This window comes from Loxodonta africana, chromosome 13 (genome assembly GCF_030014295.1).
Source record: "Loxodonta africana isolate mLoxAfr1 chromosome 13, mLoxAfr1.hap2, whole genome shotgun sequence".
Taxonomy (NCBI): domain Eukaryota; kingdom Metazoa; phylum Chordata; class Mammalia; order Proboscidea; family Elephantidae; genus Loxodonta; species Loxodonta africana.
In genome coordinates this window covers 76427450-76445253 of record NC_087354.1, presented here as the reverse complement: position 1 = coordinate 76445253, position 17804 = coordinate 76427450, and positions in this window count along the sequence as shown.

The following is a 17804-nucleotide window of genomic DNA, read 5'->3' as shown; positions in this document are numbered from 1 at the left end:
ACAAGAGACACACCTTAGACTTAGAGACACAAACAAACTAAAACTCAAAGGATGGAAAAAAGTATATCAAGCAAACAATAAGCAAAAAAGAAGAGGAGTAGCAATATTAATTTCTGACAAAATAGACTTTAGACTTAAATCCACCACAAAGGATAAAGAAGGACACTATATAATGATAAAAGGGACAATTGATCAGGAAGACATAACCATATTAAATATTTATGCACCCAATGACAGGGCTGCAAGATACATAAATCAAATTTTAACAGAACTGAAAAGCGAGATAGATACCTCCACAATTATAGTAGGAGACTTCAACACACCACTTTCGGAGAAGGACAGGACATCCAGTAAGAAGCTAAACAGAGACACGGAAGATCTAATTACAACAATCAACCAACTTGACCTCATTGACTTATACAGAACTCTCCACCCAACTGCTGCAAAATATACTTTTTTTTCCAGCGCACATGGAACATTCTCTAGAATAGACCACATTTTAGGTCATAAAACAAACCTTTGTAGAGTCCAAAACATCGAAATATTACAAAGCATCTTCTCAGACCACAAGGCAATAAAACTAGAGATCAATAACAGAAAAACGAGGGAAAAGAAATCAAATACTTGGAAAATGAACAATACCCTCCTGAAAAAAGACTGGGTTATAGAAGACATCAAGGAGGGAATAAGGAAATTCATAGAAAGCAACGAGAATGAAAATACTTCCTATCAAAACCTCTGGGACACAGCAAAAGCAGTGCTCAGAGGCCAATTTATATCAATAAATGCACACATACAAAAAGAAGAAAGAGCCAAAATCAGAGAACTGTCCCTACAACTTGAACAAATAGAAAGTGAGCAACAAAAGAATCCATCAGGCACCAGAAGAAAACAAATAATAAAAATTAGAGCTGAACTAAATGAATTAGAGAACAGAAAAACAATCGAAAGAATTAACAAAGCCAAAAGCTGGTTCTTTGAAAAAATTAACAAAATTGATAAACCATTGGCTAGACTGACTAAAGAAATACAGGAAAGGAAACAAATAACCCGAATAAGAAATGAGAAGGACCACATCACAACAGAACCAAATGAAATTAAAAGAATCATTTCAGATTATTATGAAAAATTGTACTCTAACAAATTTGAAAACCTAGAAGAAATGGATGAATTCCTGGAAAAACACTACCTACCTAAACTAACACATTCAGAAGTAGAACAACTAAATAGACCCATAACAAAAAAAGAGATTGAAACGGTAATCAAAAAACTTCCAACAAAAAAAAGTCCTGGCCCGGACGGCTTCACTGCAGAGTTCTACCAAATTTTCAGAGAAGAGTTAACACCACTACTACTAAAGGTATTCCAAAGCATAGAAAATGACGGAATACTACCCAACTCATTCTATGAAGCCACCATCTCCCTGATACCAAAATCAGGTAAAGACATTACAAAAAAAGAAAATTATAGACCTATATCCCTCATGAACATTGATGCAAAAATCCTCAACAAAATTCTAGCCAATAGAATCCAACGACACATCAAAAAAATAATTCACCATGATCAAGTGGGATTTATACCAGGTATGCAAGGCTGGTTTAATATCAGAAAAACCATTAATGTAATCCATCACATAAATAAAACAAAAGACAAAAACCACATGATCTTATCAATTGATGCAGAAAAGGCATTTGACAAAGTCCAACACCCATTCATGATAAAAACTCTTACCAAAATAGGAATTGAAGGAAAATTCCTCAACATAATAAAGGGCATCTATGCAAAGCCAACAGCCAATATCACTCTAAATGGAGAGAACCTGAAAGCATTTCCCTTGAGAACGGGAACCAGACAAGGATGCCCTTTATCACCACTCTTATTCAACATCGTACTTGAAGTCCTAGCCAGGGCAATCAGGCTAGACAAAGAAATAAAAGGTATCCGGATTGGCAAGGAAGAAGTAAAGTTATCACTATTTGCAGATGACATGATTATATACACAGAAAACCCTAAGGAATCCTCCAGAAAACTACTGAAACTAATAGAAGAGTTTGGCAGAGTCTCAGGTTATAAAATAAACATACAAAAATCACTTGGATTCCTCTACATCAACAAAAAGAACACCGAAGAGGAAATAACCAAATCAATACCATTCACAGTAGCCCCCAAGAAGATAAGATACTTAGGAATAAATCTTACCAAGGATGTAAAAGACCTATACAAAGAAAACTACAAAGCTCTACTACAAGAAATTCAAAAGGACATACTTAAGTGGAAAAACATACCTTGCTCATGGATAGGAAGACTTAACATAGTAAAAATGTCTATTCTACCAAAAGCCATCTATACATTTAACGCACTTCCGATCCAAATTCCAATGTCATATTTTAAGGGGATAGAGAAACAAATCACCAATTTCATATGGAAGGGAAAGAAGCCCCGGATAAGCAAAGCACTACTGAAAAAGAAGAAGAAAGTGGGAGGCCTCACCTTACCTGACTTCAGAACCTATTATACAGCCACAGTAGTCAAAACAGCCTGGTATTGGTACAACAACAGACACATAGACCAATGGAACAGAATTGAGAACCCAGACATAGATCCATCCTCGTATGAGCAGCTGATATTTGACAAAGGACCAGTGTCAATTAACTGGGGAAAAGACAGCCTTTTTAACAAATGGTGCTGGCATAACTGGATATCCATTTGCAAAAAAATGAAACAGGACCCATACCTCACACCATGCACAAAAACTAACTCCAAGTGGATCAAAGACCTAAACATAAAGACTAAAATGATAAAGATCATGGAAGAAAAAATTGGGACAACCCTAGGAGCCCTAATACAAGGTATAAACAGAATACAAAACATTACCAAAAAGGATGAAGAGAAACCCGATAACTGGGAGCTCCTAAAAATCAAACACCTATGCTCATCTAAAGACTTCACCAAAAGAGTAAAAAGACCACCTACAGATTGGGAAAGAATTTTCAGCTATGACATCTCCGACCAGCGCCTGATCTCTAAAATCTACATGATTCTGTCAAAACTCAACCACAAAAAGACAAACAACCCAATCAAGAAGTGGGCAAAGGATATGAACACACATTTCTCTAAAGAAGATATTCAGGCAGCCAACAGATACATGAGAAAATGCTCTCGATCATTAGCCATTAGAGAAATGGAAATTAAAACTACGATGAGATTCCATCTCACACCAGCAAGGCTGGCATTAATCCAAAAAACACAAAATAATAAATGTTGGAGAGGCTGCGGAGAGATTGGAACTCTCATACACTGCTGGTGGGAATGTAAAATGGTACAACCACTTTGGAAATCTATCTGGCGTTATCTTAAACAGTTAGAAATAGAACTACCATACAACCCAGAAATCCCACTCCTAGGAATATACCCTAGAGATACAAGAGCCTTCATACAAACAGATATATGCACACCCATGTTTATTGCAGCTCTGTTTACAATAGCAAAAAGCTGGAAGCAACCAAGGTGTCCATCAACGGATGAATGGTTAAATAAATTGTGGTATATTCACACAATGGAATACTACGCATCGATAAAGAACAGTGACGAATCTCTGAAACATTTCATAACATGGAGGAACCTGGAAGGCATTATGCTGAGCGAAATTAGTCAGAGGCAAAAGGACAAATATTGTATAAGACCACTATTATAAGATCTTGAGAAACAGTAAACCTGAGAAGAACACATACTTTTGTGGTTACGAGGCGGGGAGGGAGGGAGGGTGGGAGAGGGTTTTTTTATTGATTAATCAGTAGATAAGAACTGCTTTAGGTGAAGGGAAAGACAACACTCAATACATGGAAGGTCAGCTCAATTGGACTGGACCAAAAGCAAAGAAGTTTCCGGGATAAAATGAATGCTTCAAAGATCAGCGGAGCAAGCGCGGGGGTCTGGGGAGCATGGTTTGCGGGGACTTCTAAGTCAATTGGCAAAATAATTCTATTATGAAATCATTCTGCATCCCACTTTGAAATGTGGCGTCTGGGGTCTTAAATGCTAACAAGCAGCCATCTAAGATGCAGCAATTGGTCTCAACCCACCTGGAGCAAAGAAAAATGAAGAACACCAAGCCCACATGACAACTAAGAGCCCAAGAGACAGAAAGAGCCGCATGAACCAGAGACCTACATCATCCTGAGACCAGAAGAACTAGTTGGTGCCCGGCCACAATTGATGACTGCCCTGACAGGGAGCTCAGCAGAGGACCCCTGAGGGAGCAGGAGATCAGTGGGATGCAGACCCCAAATTCTCATAAGACGACCAAACTTAATGGTCTGACTGAGACTGGAGGAATCCCGGCGGCCATGCTCCCCAGTCCTTCAGTTGACACAGGACAGGAACCATCCCCGAAGACAACTCATCAGAAATGAAAGGGACTGGTCAGTGGGTGGGAGAGAGATGCTGATGAAGAGTGAGCTAATTATATCAGGTGGACACTTGAGATTGTGTTGGCAACTCTTGTCTGGAGGGGGGATGGGAGGATAGAGAGAGAGGGAAGCCGGCAAAATTGTCAAGAAAGGAGAGACTGAAAGGGCTGACTCAAGACGGGGAGAGTAAGTGGGAGTAGGGAGTGAGATGTATGTAAACTTATATGTGACAGACTGATTGGATTTGTAAATGTTCACTTGAAGCTTAATAAAAGTTATTATAAAAAAAAAAAAAAAAACACTGCTGCAAGAATCCAAATGATATCTACATAAATGGAAAAACATACCATGCTTATGGATAGATAGGCTCAACATTGTGAAAATGACAATTCTACCCAAAGCGATTTACAAATGCAATGCCATACCAATCCAACTACCAACAACTTTCTTTAAAGTGATGGAAACATTTATCATTAACTTTATATGGAAAGGGAAGAAGCCCCAGATGAGTAAAGCACTACTGAAGAAGAAGAATAAAGTAGGAGGACTCTCACTACCTGACCTCAGAACCTACTAAACAGTTACAGTAGTCAAAACAGCCTGGTACTGGTACAACAACAGATACATTGACCAATGGAACAGAATTGAGAACCCAGATGTAATCCATTCACCTATGGTCACCTGATCTTCGACAAGGGCCCAAAGTCCATCAAATGGGAAAAAGACAGTGTTTTTAACAAATGGTGCTGGCAAAACTGGATGTCCGTCTGCAAAAAAAAAAATGAAACAGGACCCATACCTCACACCATATACAAAAACTAACTCAAAACGGATCAAAGACCTAAATATAAAGCCAAAAACTATGAAGTTCACAGAAGAAAAAATAGGATCAACTCTAGAGGCCCTAATACACGGCATTAACAGGATACAAACCACAACCAACAACACACGAGCTCCAGAAGATAAGCTAGATAACTGTGATCTTCTAAAAATTAAACACTTAAGCTCATCAAAATTCTTCACCAAAAGAGTAAAAAGAGAGCCTACAGACTGGAAAAAATTTTTGGCTATTACAAATCTGACAAAGGTCTAATCTCCAAAATCTACAGGAAAATCCAACACCTCTACAACAAAAAGACAAATAATCCAATTAAAAAACGGGCAAAGGAAATGAATAGACACTTCACCAAAAAGACATTCAAGCGACCAACAGACACATGAGGAAATGCTCATGATCACTAACCATTAGAGAAATGCAAATCAAAACCACAACGAGATACTATCTCACCCTGGCATTACTGGCATGAAACAAAAAAATGGAAAATAACAAATGTTGGAGAGGCTGTAGGGAGATCGGAACTCTTATGCACTGCTGGTGGGAATGCAAAATGATACAACCATTTTGGAAAACAACATGATGCTTCCTTAGAAAGATAGAAATAGAAATATATGATCCAGGAATCTCACTCCTACGAATATATCCTAGAGAAATAAGAGTTGTCGCACGAATAGACATGAGCATGCCCATGTTCACTGCAGCACTGTTCACAATAGCAAAAAGATGGAAACAACATAGATGCCCATCAACAGATGAATGGATAAACAAACTGGTACATACACACAATGGAGTATTACGCAACGATAAAGAACAACGATGAATTTGTGAAGCAGCTCATAACATGGATCAATCTGGAGGGCATTATGCTGAATGAAGTAAGTCAGTCACAAAAGGACAAACATTGTATGAGACCACTGCTATAAAAACTCATGAAAAGGTTTACAAGGTTATGAGGGAGAGGTGGAGATGGAAAAACACTAAGTAGACAATAGATAAGTGGTAACTTTAGTGAAGGGTAAGACAGTACACAATACTGGGGAAGCCAGCACAACCTGTACAAGGCAAGGTCATCAAAGCTCCATAGACACATCTAAACTCCCTGAGGGACCAAATTGCTGGGCTGAGGGCTGTGGGGACCATGGTCTCGGGGAACATATAGCTCAATTGGCATAACATAGTTTAAAAAGAAAATGTTCTACATTCTATTTTGGTGAGTAGCCTCTGGGATCTTAAAACCCTGTGAGCGGGCATCTAGGATACTCCACTGGTCTCGCCCCCTCAGGAGCAGGGAAGAGTGAAGAAAACTGAAGACACAAGGGAAAGATTAGTCCAAAAGACTAATGGACCACATCTACCATGGCCTCCACCAGACTGAGTCCAGTACAACCAGATGGTGCCCAGCTACCACCACTGACTGCTCTGACAGGGATCACAATAGACGGTCCCAGACGGAGCTGGAGAAAAACGTAGAACAGAGTTCTAACTCAAAAAGAAAGGCCAGGCTTGCTGGCCTGACAGAGACTGGAGAAACCCTGAAAGTATGGTCCCCGGACACCCTTTCAGCTCGGTAATAAAGTCACTCCTGAGGTTCACCCTTCACCCAAAGATTGAACAGGCCCAAGAACAAAACAAGACTAAAGGGGAGTACCAGCCCTGGGGCAAGGATGAGAAGGCAGGAGGGGACAGGAAAGCTGGTAACAGGGAACCCAAGGTTGAGAAGGGAGAGTGTTGCCATGTCGTGGGGTTGTTAACCAATGTCATAAAACAATATGTGTACTGTTTAATGAGAAACTAGTTTGTTCTGTAAGCCTTCACCTAAAGTACAATTAAAAAAAAAAAAGAGTCCCTGCCCTGATTAACGAGATTGTCAATGCTCATCCTGAGTTGCATGGAATTATGTTAAAGTAACACTTCAGTCCTCTTTTCTTAAGTCCATATCCATGTGCCAAACTCTCCCCGAGTGTAATGGGTAAATAACGGGTTGTAGCCATTTTTTTTAGCCAGAGTGACAATGGCCCCTTTGCCTACCTGGCAGAGCCTCTGTGGGTGATGAGGAAGGTTTCTTTGGGCTAATGGAGACCACCTGTCCTCACTCTCCCTCCATAAGGCAGAAGCAGGACAACCTGGAAATGTGGCTGTGCTACCAATTCGATTAGCTCCACGTGAGGCATCTTGCTGGATGCAGAGTGGAATGAAAGATGATTAGAATAGGGGTAGCTGCTCTCTGAGAGTTTGCCCTTGGTGGCTGACAGAGATGTAGATCCAGGACCTTGAATTCAAAGCAGCCTGGCATAGAGGCAAAAAGCTGTGGGAGTAACAGATTGAGAGAGCTGTATTCTCCCCGGGGGCCTGGGAAAGCCTGGTGAGGGAACAGAGAGCTGGTCAGGCCTTGGGTGTGGGGTGGGACTTCAGCTGATAAAAATGAGGAAAGGAGAGGACTTTACAAGCACAGGGGACACCCCAGAAGTCTTTATTTGTAAAATGAGGATAATATCAGTACGTCTACCTCATAGGGTTGTTTTGAGGATTAAATGTATATAAAGCATTTGGCGTCTCATAAAAAACCAGTTGCTGTCAAGTTGACTCTAACTCGTGGTGACCCCATGTGTGTCGGGGTAGAACTGTGCTCCACAGGGTTTTCAAGGGCTGATTTTTCAGAAGTAGATCGCCAGGCCCTTCTTCTGAAGCACCTTTGTGTAGACTCAAACCTCTGACCTCTTAGGTAGCAGCCGAGTATATGTTAACCATTTGTACCATCCAGGGACTCCTGGTATTTTATAAATGCCATTAAAAAAAAAAAAGTTTTAGCTATTATCATGGGTAGGAGCATAGTAAGAGGTAAGGCCGGAGTACACATGGCAAGACTGTACTCCACGCACAAAGAGCTCAGTCCTCTTGTTGGTGTTTCTATAACTGATTTTGTTTCAAGCCCTAAAGGAGGACCAGTATCTTAAAAGTATCTTAAGCCAGGATAAAATAATATAAGGATATTTCTTTCATAAGAATGTAATTTTTGTTGAACAGAGGTGCAGTAGGATCTTAGCAAGAGCCCCCAGGTGGCACAAACGGTTAAGCGCTTAGCTACTAACCAAAAGGTTGGCAGTTCAAGATCTACCTAGTGGTATCTCAGAAGAAAGGCCTAAAGATCTACTTCTGAAAGATCAGGCATTGAACACCCTGTGGAGCACAGTTCTGCTCTGAAACACATGGGGTCACCATGAATCTGAATCAACAACCTGGCTTGGTTTTTGTTTTTTATAGGAATTATGATGGCAAGTCGTTGGTCTTAACTAGAAATAAAATACATCTTCTACATCAGGACAGGGTTTCCTGGTGGCACTCCCAGTAAAGCAATGAAACTCCTCATACCACCCAAAAGTTAGGGAGCTGGGAGAACCGTGGTTGTTGGGTTCCAATCCTAGATGCCCCATTTTCCAGCTATACATTCTTAGGTCAAACAATCGGGTTCTTCTAACTCAAACGCCTTCCTCTATAAAATGTGGGTGGTAATAATTCACATTTTTAATTTCACAGGGGGTCATTTTGAGATTTAAATGGTGTCAGACCCAGAATGCACTTAGCTCAGGGCCTGGCACACTGTAAGTATCTGATAACATTAACTCTCTTTATCACTAGGACGGTGGAGTCTTGCCTGGGACAGGCTGTCTGGCTTCCTCAGTAAAGAGTGAGGCTTCTTTAAGGAGGCACTGGGGAAAGGAAAACGAAGAGAGGGGAGGGAAAAGAGCCCATCCAGGTTTTAAATGTGGTTTGCCCTCCTGCTGAGAGGGCCCCAGCACTCAATAAACTAGAATGACCCTAGCTGAACTCCCAGGCTTGAAAGTAGAGTTGGTTTTAAAAGACAGTTCTTCTTTTTCAAGATAAATTGTTCAACTGGACTGAAAAGCTTGCACTCGAAAAGGCTCAGTCCTAAAACCCGGAGGGTAAAGCATTAAAAGGAGGAATGTGCCATCTGAATGGGGAGCAGGGTGCCCCATACATACCGCTGTCTGACTGCAGCAACTCAGCTGCCTCCCCTATTCTGAATTAACCAGAAATCCGAGAACGTGAAAGCTGAGCTCTAGCTAACGCTATTTAAATGAACCGGCTGTTACGTGAACCTTAAACCACATGTCATTTGGTTGTGGGGCTGCCCTGGGCCAAGAGGCATTAATACAGAAGGTTCCCAGCTTACAAACGGATTGTGTTTCCAACGTGCAGTTGGAAGGCTGTAGTTTGAAAGACAGAATGAACTTTCCCATAGAAACAACGTTATAAATGGTGATTAGGGCCACAAGCCAGCTCACAAAATGCCATGTAACTGTAATGTAGCTAAATACTGTACAATTCAGCAAAAAAAGAATAGAAATCAATAACAACACAGTACTAATAATTAAACAATGAGATAAACAATGAAATTGACTCTCTTTCATTTGTTTTGTGTACTAGTGCTTAAGCAAAAGTAGATTTAATTAAAGGAGTATGAAAAAGTCTATTCAGTTAGGCTGGAGGGCCAGGGAAAACTAGGATTGTAGTCACCAATCCCAGAAGCTGGGAACTGGACCAAATTGCATAATATCTGCCAATTCTAAGGAGCTAGTTTAGAGACCAATCTAGCACCCAGAGTGGAGGTTGGGAGGGGGCCAGGGAAGGCTGGGGGGATGACTGAAAATGAGTTAGTCTAATCATCTCTACCACGGCAGCGGTGGCTCAGTGGTGGACTTCTCCTTCCTAACGAACGCGCCTCACACACAGCCATCACCCCTCCGTCAGCAGAGGCTTGTGTGTTGCTCTGATGTTGAACAGTTTTCAGTGGAGCTCCAGACTAAGAGGGACTAGGAAGAAAGGCCTGGTGATGTGCTTCTGAACATCAGCCAGGGACAACCCTGTGGATGACAACTGTCCAATCCCGATGCTCACGGCGTGGCCGCGAGTCAGGGACTGACTCCACCGCAGCCAGCGACAACAGATCACGGCTGTGCTGTCATTCCTCAGCCGCAGCAGGGCCTTGCACCAGTGGCCCTCTCCTCATGGGAACGATCACTCCCATTCATGTACCCGGTAGTCCACTCCAGGCCCCAAGAATCACTAAACTCCAGAACTTTTGGTGCCTCTGTTATACCGATTTCTGAGATCAGACAAGTTCTTGGATATTCACACTGTCTGGATAGGATCTGAGTTTGACACTGAACCTGCTATTGCCATCGCCTTCCCGTTTACGTAGTTTCTCTCCCTCTGCCACCCAGCTCCACATGCGACAATGCCTCCTGAGCAGCACTGCCCCTGGATGGAGACATTCTGAATCACCCGTTTTAGCTATAATGATAAGAATCAAATACACATTTCATCTGCAAATATGAAAAGTAAATAAGAGAAAAGCAGTAAATTGAAAAGGCAAGTTACTTGAAAAAGATAATTTGTAAAGCAATATAGTGGCATTTTGTAAGATCTAACCATTAGGGGGCACCATAAAAAAAAAAAAAAAGTTTTTTTTTTTTTTATAGACCCAAGGTAGTTTGGTTGCCCTCCAAAGGGCAGAGGAGACAAGGGAAAAGTTAATGAGTGGTCAGGGAGTGGGTAAGAAGGCTGAAAGGAGATACTGTGGAATAAGTAATTTAACACATAAAAGGCATTCTTGTGAAGTACGTTCTCTAGATTAGCTCACATATATATAAATGCCATAGTTATCCTAAAATTTCAAAACCTCTCATAATTTTATTTCTTCAAATGGGTTTGTATGCCTTGCCCATTTTCCACTAATTTATGTCTTTTTTAAAATTAATTTCAAACAGGTTTTTTTTTTTTTTTTTTTGAGCACTAATCCTTTGTCACCTAGATACATGCAACTGTATTCTTCTGGTCCATGGCTTGCCCCCTCCCCCTTTTTTTTTTTGATTAATAATTCCATTTTATTAATTTTTTTATTGTACTTTAGATAAAAGTTTTCAGAGCAAATTAGTTTCTCATTAAACAATTAAAACACATATTGCTTTGTGACATTGGTTGCCAACCCCATGACGTATCACCATTACCAGGTTTCCTGTCCATTTCTGCCTTCTCGAGCTTGCCCTTGGGCTGGCATGCCCATTTAGTCTCGTATACATGGTTGACCTATGTGTATTATTGTTTGTTTTATGGGTCTGTTTTTTTGTTCTAATCTTTGGCTGAAGGGTGAACCTCAGGAGTGACTTCAGTACTGAGTTAAGAGGGTGTCCAGGACCCATACTCCCAGGGCTTCTCCAGTCTCTGTCAGACCAGTAAGTCTGGCTTTTTTTTGTGTGTGAGTTAGAATTTTGTTCTACAATTTTCTCCAGCTCTGTCTGGAACTCTCTATTGTGATTCCTGTCAGAGCAGTCAGTGGTGGTAGCTGGCCACCATCTATTTGTACTGGACTCAGTCTGGTGGAGGCTGTGGTAGTTGTGGTCCATTAGTCCTTTGGATTAATCTTTCCCTAGTGTCTTTGGTTTTCTTCATTCTCACTTGATCCCGAGGGGGTGAGACCAGTAGAGTATCTTAGATGGCCGCTCACAGGCTTTTAAGACCCCAGACGCTACTCACCAAAGTAGAATGTAGAACATTTTTTTTATAAACTATGTTATGCCAATTGAGCGAGATGTTCCCCAAGACCATGGTCCCCAGCCCTCAGCCTAGTAATTCGGTTCCTCAGGTTGTTTGGATGTGTCTACGAAGCTTCCATGACCTTGCCTTGGTCACGATGTGCTGGCTTCCTCGGTATCGTGTACTGTCTCACCCTTCACTGAAGTTACCATTTATCTCTTGTCTAGTTAGTATTTTTCCCTCCCCACCCATTCCCTCCCTCAAAACCATCAAAAACTGTTTCTTTTTGTGTACCTTTTCATGAGTTTTTATAATAGTGATCTCATACAATATTTGCCCTTTTGTGATTGACTTATAAGAAATAAGTAAAACAGCATAATGCACTCCAGATTTATCCATGTTGTGAGATGTTTCACAGATTCATCATTGTTCTTTATCATTGTATTCCATTGCTTGTATGTACCATTGTTTGCTTATCCATTCATCTGCTGAGGGGCACTTACGTTGTATCCATCTTTTTGTTATTGTGAATAATGCTGCAATGAACACAGGTATGCATATGTCTATTCGTGTGATGGCTCTTATTTCTCTAGGATATATTCCAAGGAGTGGGATTGCTGGATTATATGTATTTCTATTTCTAGCTTTTTGAGTTAGTGCCACATCATTTTCCAAAATTGTTGTACCATTTTGTATTCCTACCAGTAGGGCATAAGAGTTCCAATCTCCCCACAGCCTCTTCAACATTTTTTTTTTTTAATTCATGCCAGTAATTTCAGGGTGAGATGGTATCTGATTATAATTTTCATTTCCATTTCTCTAATGACTAGTGATTTCAAACATTTCCTCATATGTCTGTTAGCCGCCTGAATGTCTTCTTTGGTGAAGTGTCTGTTCATACCCTTTACCCATTTTTTAATTGGATTGTTTGTCTTTTTTGTTGTAGAAAAGAGGTGTTGGATTTTCCTTTAGATTTTAGAGATAAGATCTTCGTTGGATTTGTCGTACCCAAAATTTTTTTTCCCAGTCTGTAGGTTTTCTTTTTACTTTTTTGGTGAAGTTTTTTGATGAGCTTAAGTGTTTAATTTTTAGAAGATTCCAGTTATCCAGCTTATCTTCTGGTGTTTGTGCATTTTTAGTTATGGTTTGTATCCTGTTAATGTTATGTATTAGGGACCTTAGGATTGACCTTATTTATAGCTTTCAGTTTGATATTTAGGTCTTTGATCCGTTTTGAATTAGTTTTTATGTACAGTTGAGGTATGGATCCTGTTTCATTTTTTTGCAGATAGACATCCAGTTTTTCCAGCACCATTTGTTTAAAACACTGTCTTTTCCCCCATTTAATGAATTTTGGGCCTTTGTCAAAGATCCGATGCCCATAGGTGGATGGATTTACATCTGGGTTCTCAATTCTGTTCTGTTGGTCAATGTATCTGTTGTTGTACAAGTACCAGGCTTTTTTGACTAGTGTAGCTGTGTAATAGGCTCTGAGGTCAGGTAGTATGAGTCCTACTACTTTTTTCTTCAATAGTGCTTTACTTACCTGGGGCCTCTTCCCTTTCCATATAAAGTTAATGATTAGTTTTTCCATCTTGTTATAGAATGCTATTGCTATTTGGATCATAATTGCATTGTATTTGTAGTTTTTTTTTTTTTTTTTGGGTAGAATTGTCGTTTTCACAATGTTGAATCCGTGAGCATGGTATGTTTTTCCACTTATGTAGGTCTGTTCTTGTTCCTTGCAATAGTGTTTTGTAGTTTTCTTTGTATAGGTTTTTTACATACCTGGTTAGATTTATTTGTAAGCTTTTTTTTTTTTTAGGAGCTATTATAAATGGTATTGTTTTCCTGATTTCCTTTTCGTAGTTCTCTTTATTGATGTATAGGAAATCAACTGATTTTCGTATGTTTATGTTGTATCCTGTTACTTTGGTGAATCTATTAATTCCAGTAGTTTTCTCATGGAGTCTTTTGGGCTTTCTATCTATAGTATCATATCACCTGCAAATAGGGATAGTTTTACTTCTTCATTACCAATTTGGATACGCTTTATTTCTTTTTCTTGCCTTATTGCTCTAGCTAGGACTTCCAGTACAATGTTAATAGGAATGGTGATAATGGGAATCCTTATCTTGTTCCTGTTCTAAAGGGGGGTGTTTTCAGTCTCTCTCCATTAAGAGTGATTTTAGAATCCTCTGTCACCCACTCTGGTTAAAATTTGAAGTGCAGGAGGTGGGGCCAAGATGGTGGAGTAGTCAGACGCTACCAGTGGTCCCTCTTACAACAAAGACCTATAATAATAAGTGAATCGATTATATATATGATAAGCTAGGAGCCCTGAACATCAAACACAAGGTTAAGAAATCCAACTGAGTGGCAGGGAGAGGGAGATATGGTTCAGAAGCAGCGAGGAGTTACTGCACCTGACTCAGTGGGAACCAGAGACCCTCAGACCCCATCCCCTGGCATGACTGTGTGGGGGCTAGTGGTAACATTTGGGATGCATTTTCCAGGGTGAGAGAGAGCAAGCAGCACAGAGTTTACTCACTCCTCCAGAATCAGTGAAGAACAGCACTCTTGGCAAAAGTTAAGTACTTTTGTCAAATTTACCACATGGATCAAAAAGCACCTCTTGCAAAAGAACTCCCTCCCATTTATCTGATTCCTCCTCCCTCTACCCTAGCCCCCTAGTCAGCTTCAGTAGCAGTCTATTTCCCTGGGTCTGAGATAAGTTCTACTGCACACACGGAGATGTTCCCCTGCCCTTGGAGAAGGAACAAATTAGTAAATGGAGAAAAAATAATGTGCTGGCTCCCCTAAGCCAGAAACTCAGGGCAGAAGCAGTTCCTGTCCAGGCAAAAATGGCCCACAGACTTTGAATACCTTCACCCCTGCATGGACCTGTGTGGGCCCATTTCAGGAGATTAGGCCCTTATTGGCAGAATGCAATGGTGTGTGTGATTGAGAACTGACCTCAACTGTTTCATCTGTGCAATGGAGAGGTGAGTTTTTGATGTTTGACACTGCTCTGCGTATTATACAGGGTACTAACCTATCCACATCAGGGGCCTGAGGACCGGCGGCTTCACCCATGTCACCTAGCCACAATAAGTGGCGCCTCCCAGTCCTTACATCCAAAAGCATTGCGTGCCCATGGTCCAGTTGCAGAACCAACTCAACTGTGTGCTCTAGGGAACAGGGACACACTTTCCTCACAGATGCTTGGGGGGTGGTTGTCAGCCCCCACCTTGCTCAGGGCCTAATCCCCTGCTGCAAAGAGACACCTGTGCCTACATCAATCACCTGCCCCTCTAAGACCACAGGACAGAGCCTGTACCACACACTTAATGACCAACTACCTGGATACCTGAGCTGAACCATACAAGAAAAGTGAATGGACTCCTAGGCTCATATATCTGATAACAGCTCTAGCCATTTGGTGGCAGAACATTGGAGCTTCAAGGGCACAAATAATCAAGCTGGCATATTCAAGCAGCCTATTTGGGCATATCAATACAAAACAAAGCAAGAAGCTAGGACACAATAAGCAAACATAAAATAAATTAATATATTACTTATAGATGGCTCAGAGTCAATATGAAATCACATAAAGAAGCAGACCATGGTCACTGCAACAAGCTCTCAAAACAAAGAATCACAGAATGTTCCAAGTGAAGATGTCCTCCTGGAATTACCAGATGTAGAATACAAAAGATTAATGTACAGAACTCTTCAACAAATCAGAAAGGAGATGAGACAAAACACAGAACAAGCCAAGGAACACACAGATAAAGCAGCTGAAGAAATTAAAAAGGTTGTTCAAGAACATAATGAAAAATTTAATAAGCTACAAGAATCCATAGAGAGTCAGTAATCAGAAATTCAGAAGATTAACAATAAAATTACAGAATTAGACAACTCAATAGAAAGTCAGAGGAGAAGAATTGAGGAAATGGAAGGCCAAATTAGTGAGATGGAAGATAAAATACCAAAATAGTCTAAGAAAAATCAGATAAAAGAATTTTAAAAAATGAAGAAACCCTAAGAATCATCTGGGACTCTGTCAAGAGAAATAACCCATGAGTGATTGGAGTACCAGAACAGAGAAGGATAACAGAAAATACAGAGCGAATTGTTGAAGATTTGTTGACAGAAAACTTCACTGATATTGTGAAAGATGGGAAGATATCTATCCAAGATGATCATTGAATGACACATAAGCTAGATCTCAAAAGAAAGTCACCAAGACATAGTATAATCAAACTTGCCAAAACCAAACATAAAGAGACAATTTTAAGAGCAGCTAGGGATAAACGAAAAGTCACCTACAAAGGAGAGTTAACAAATAAGCTTGGATTACACAGCAGAAACCCTGCAGGCAAGAAGGCAATGCGCCGACTTACATAAAACATTGAAGGAAAAAAATTGCCAGCCAAGAATCATATATCCAGCAAAACTCTCTCTCAAATATGAAAGAGAAATTAGGACATTTTCAGATAAACAGAAGTTTAGGGAATTTGTAAAAACCAAACCAAAACTACAAGAAATAATAAAGGCAGTTCTCTGGATAGAAAATCAATAATATTAGATATCAACCCAAAACTAGAACACAGAACAGAGTGACTAAATATCAACCCAGATAGGGAAACCAAAAAAATAAATCAATATTTTTTTAAAAAACCTAAAAACAGGGAAACAACTATGTCATTATGTAAAAGATGGCAACATTAAAACAATAAAGAGGAACTAAAAAATGTAGTCATAGACCTTTCATATAGAGAGGAAGTCAAGGCGATACAAAGAAAAAAAGTCAGATTTAAACTTAGAAAAATAGAGGTAAATATTAAGGTAACCACGAAGGAGACTAACTATCCTACACTTCAAAATAAAATGCGAAAAAAAAATAAAGACTCAGCAAAAACAAAACCAACAACAATGAATAAGAGGGAAAGACAATATATAAAGATAAACTACTCAGAACAAAAATTTAAGTGGGAAAAAGAAACTGTCAACAACACACAAAAAAGACTACGCTGAATGTTAATGGACTAAATGCACCAATAAAGAGACAAAGAGTGGCAGAATGGTTAGGAAAACACAATCCGTCTATATGCTGCCTACAAGAGACACACCTTAGACTTAAAGACACAAACAAACTAAAAAACAAAGGATGGAAAAAAATATATCAAGCAAGCAATGATCAAAGAAGAGCAGGAGTGGCAATATTAATTTCTGACAAAATAGACTTTAAAGTTAAACCCACCACAAAAGATAAGGAAGTGCCCTATATAATGATTAAACAGAAAATACACCAGGAGGATATAACCATATTAAATACTTATGCACCCAATGACAGGGCTTCAAGATACATAAAACAAATCCTAACAGCATTGAAAAGTGAGATAGACCGGTCCACCGTAATAGTAGGAGGCTTCAACACACCACTTTTGGTGAAGGACAGAACACTCAGAAAGAAGCTCAGTAAAGACATGGAAGATTTAAATGCTACAATCAACCAACTTGACCTCATAGACATATACAGAACACTCCACCCAACAGCAGCCAAGTATAATTTCTTTTCCAACGCACATAGAACATGCTAAAGAACAGGCCACGTATTAAGTCATAAATCAAGACTTAACAGAATCCAAAACATTGAAATATTACAAAGCATCTTCTCTGATCATAAAACCATAGGAGTAGAAATCAATTACAGAAAAAACAGGGAAGAGAAATCAAGCACATGGAAACTGAACAACACCTTGCTTAAAAATGACTGGGTTACAGAATAAATTAAGGATGGAATAAAGAAATTCATAAAATCTAGTGAGAATGAAAACACTTCCTATCAGAACCTTTCAGACACAGCAAAAGCAGTGCTCAGAGGTCAATTTATATCAATAAATGCACAAATCCAAAAAGAAAAAAAGGCCAAAATCAAAGAATTATCTCTACAACTTGAACAAATAGACAGCAGCAAAAGTAGCCCTCAGGCACCA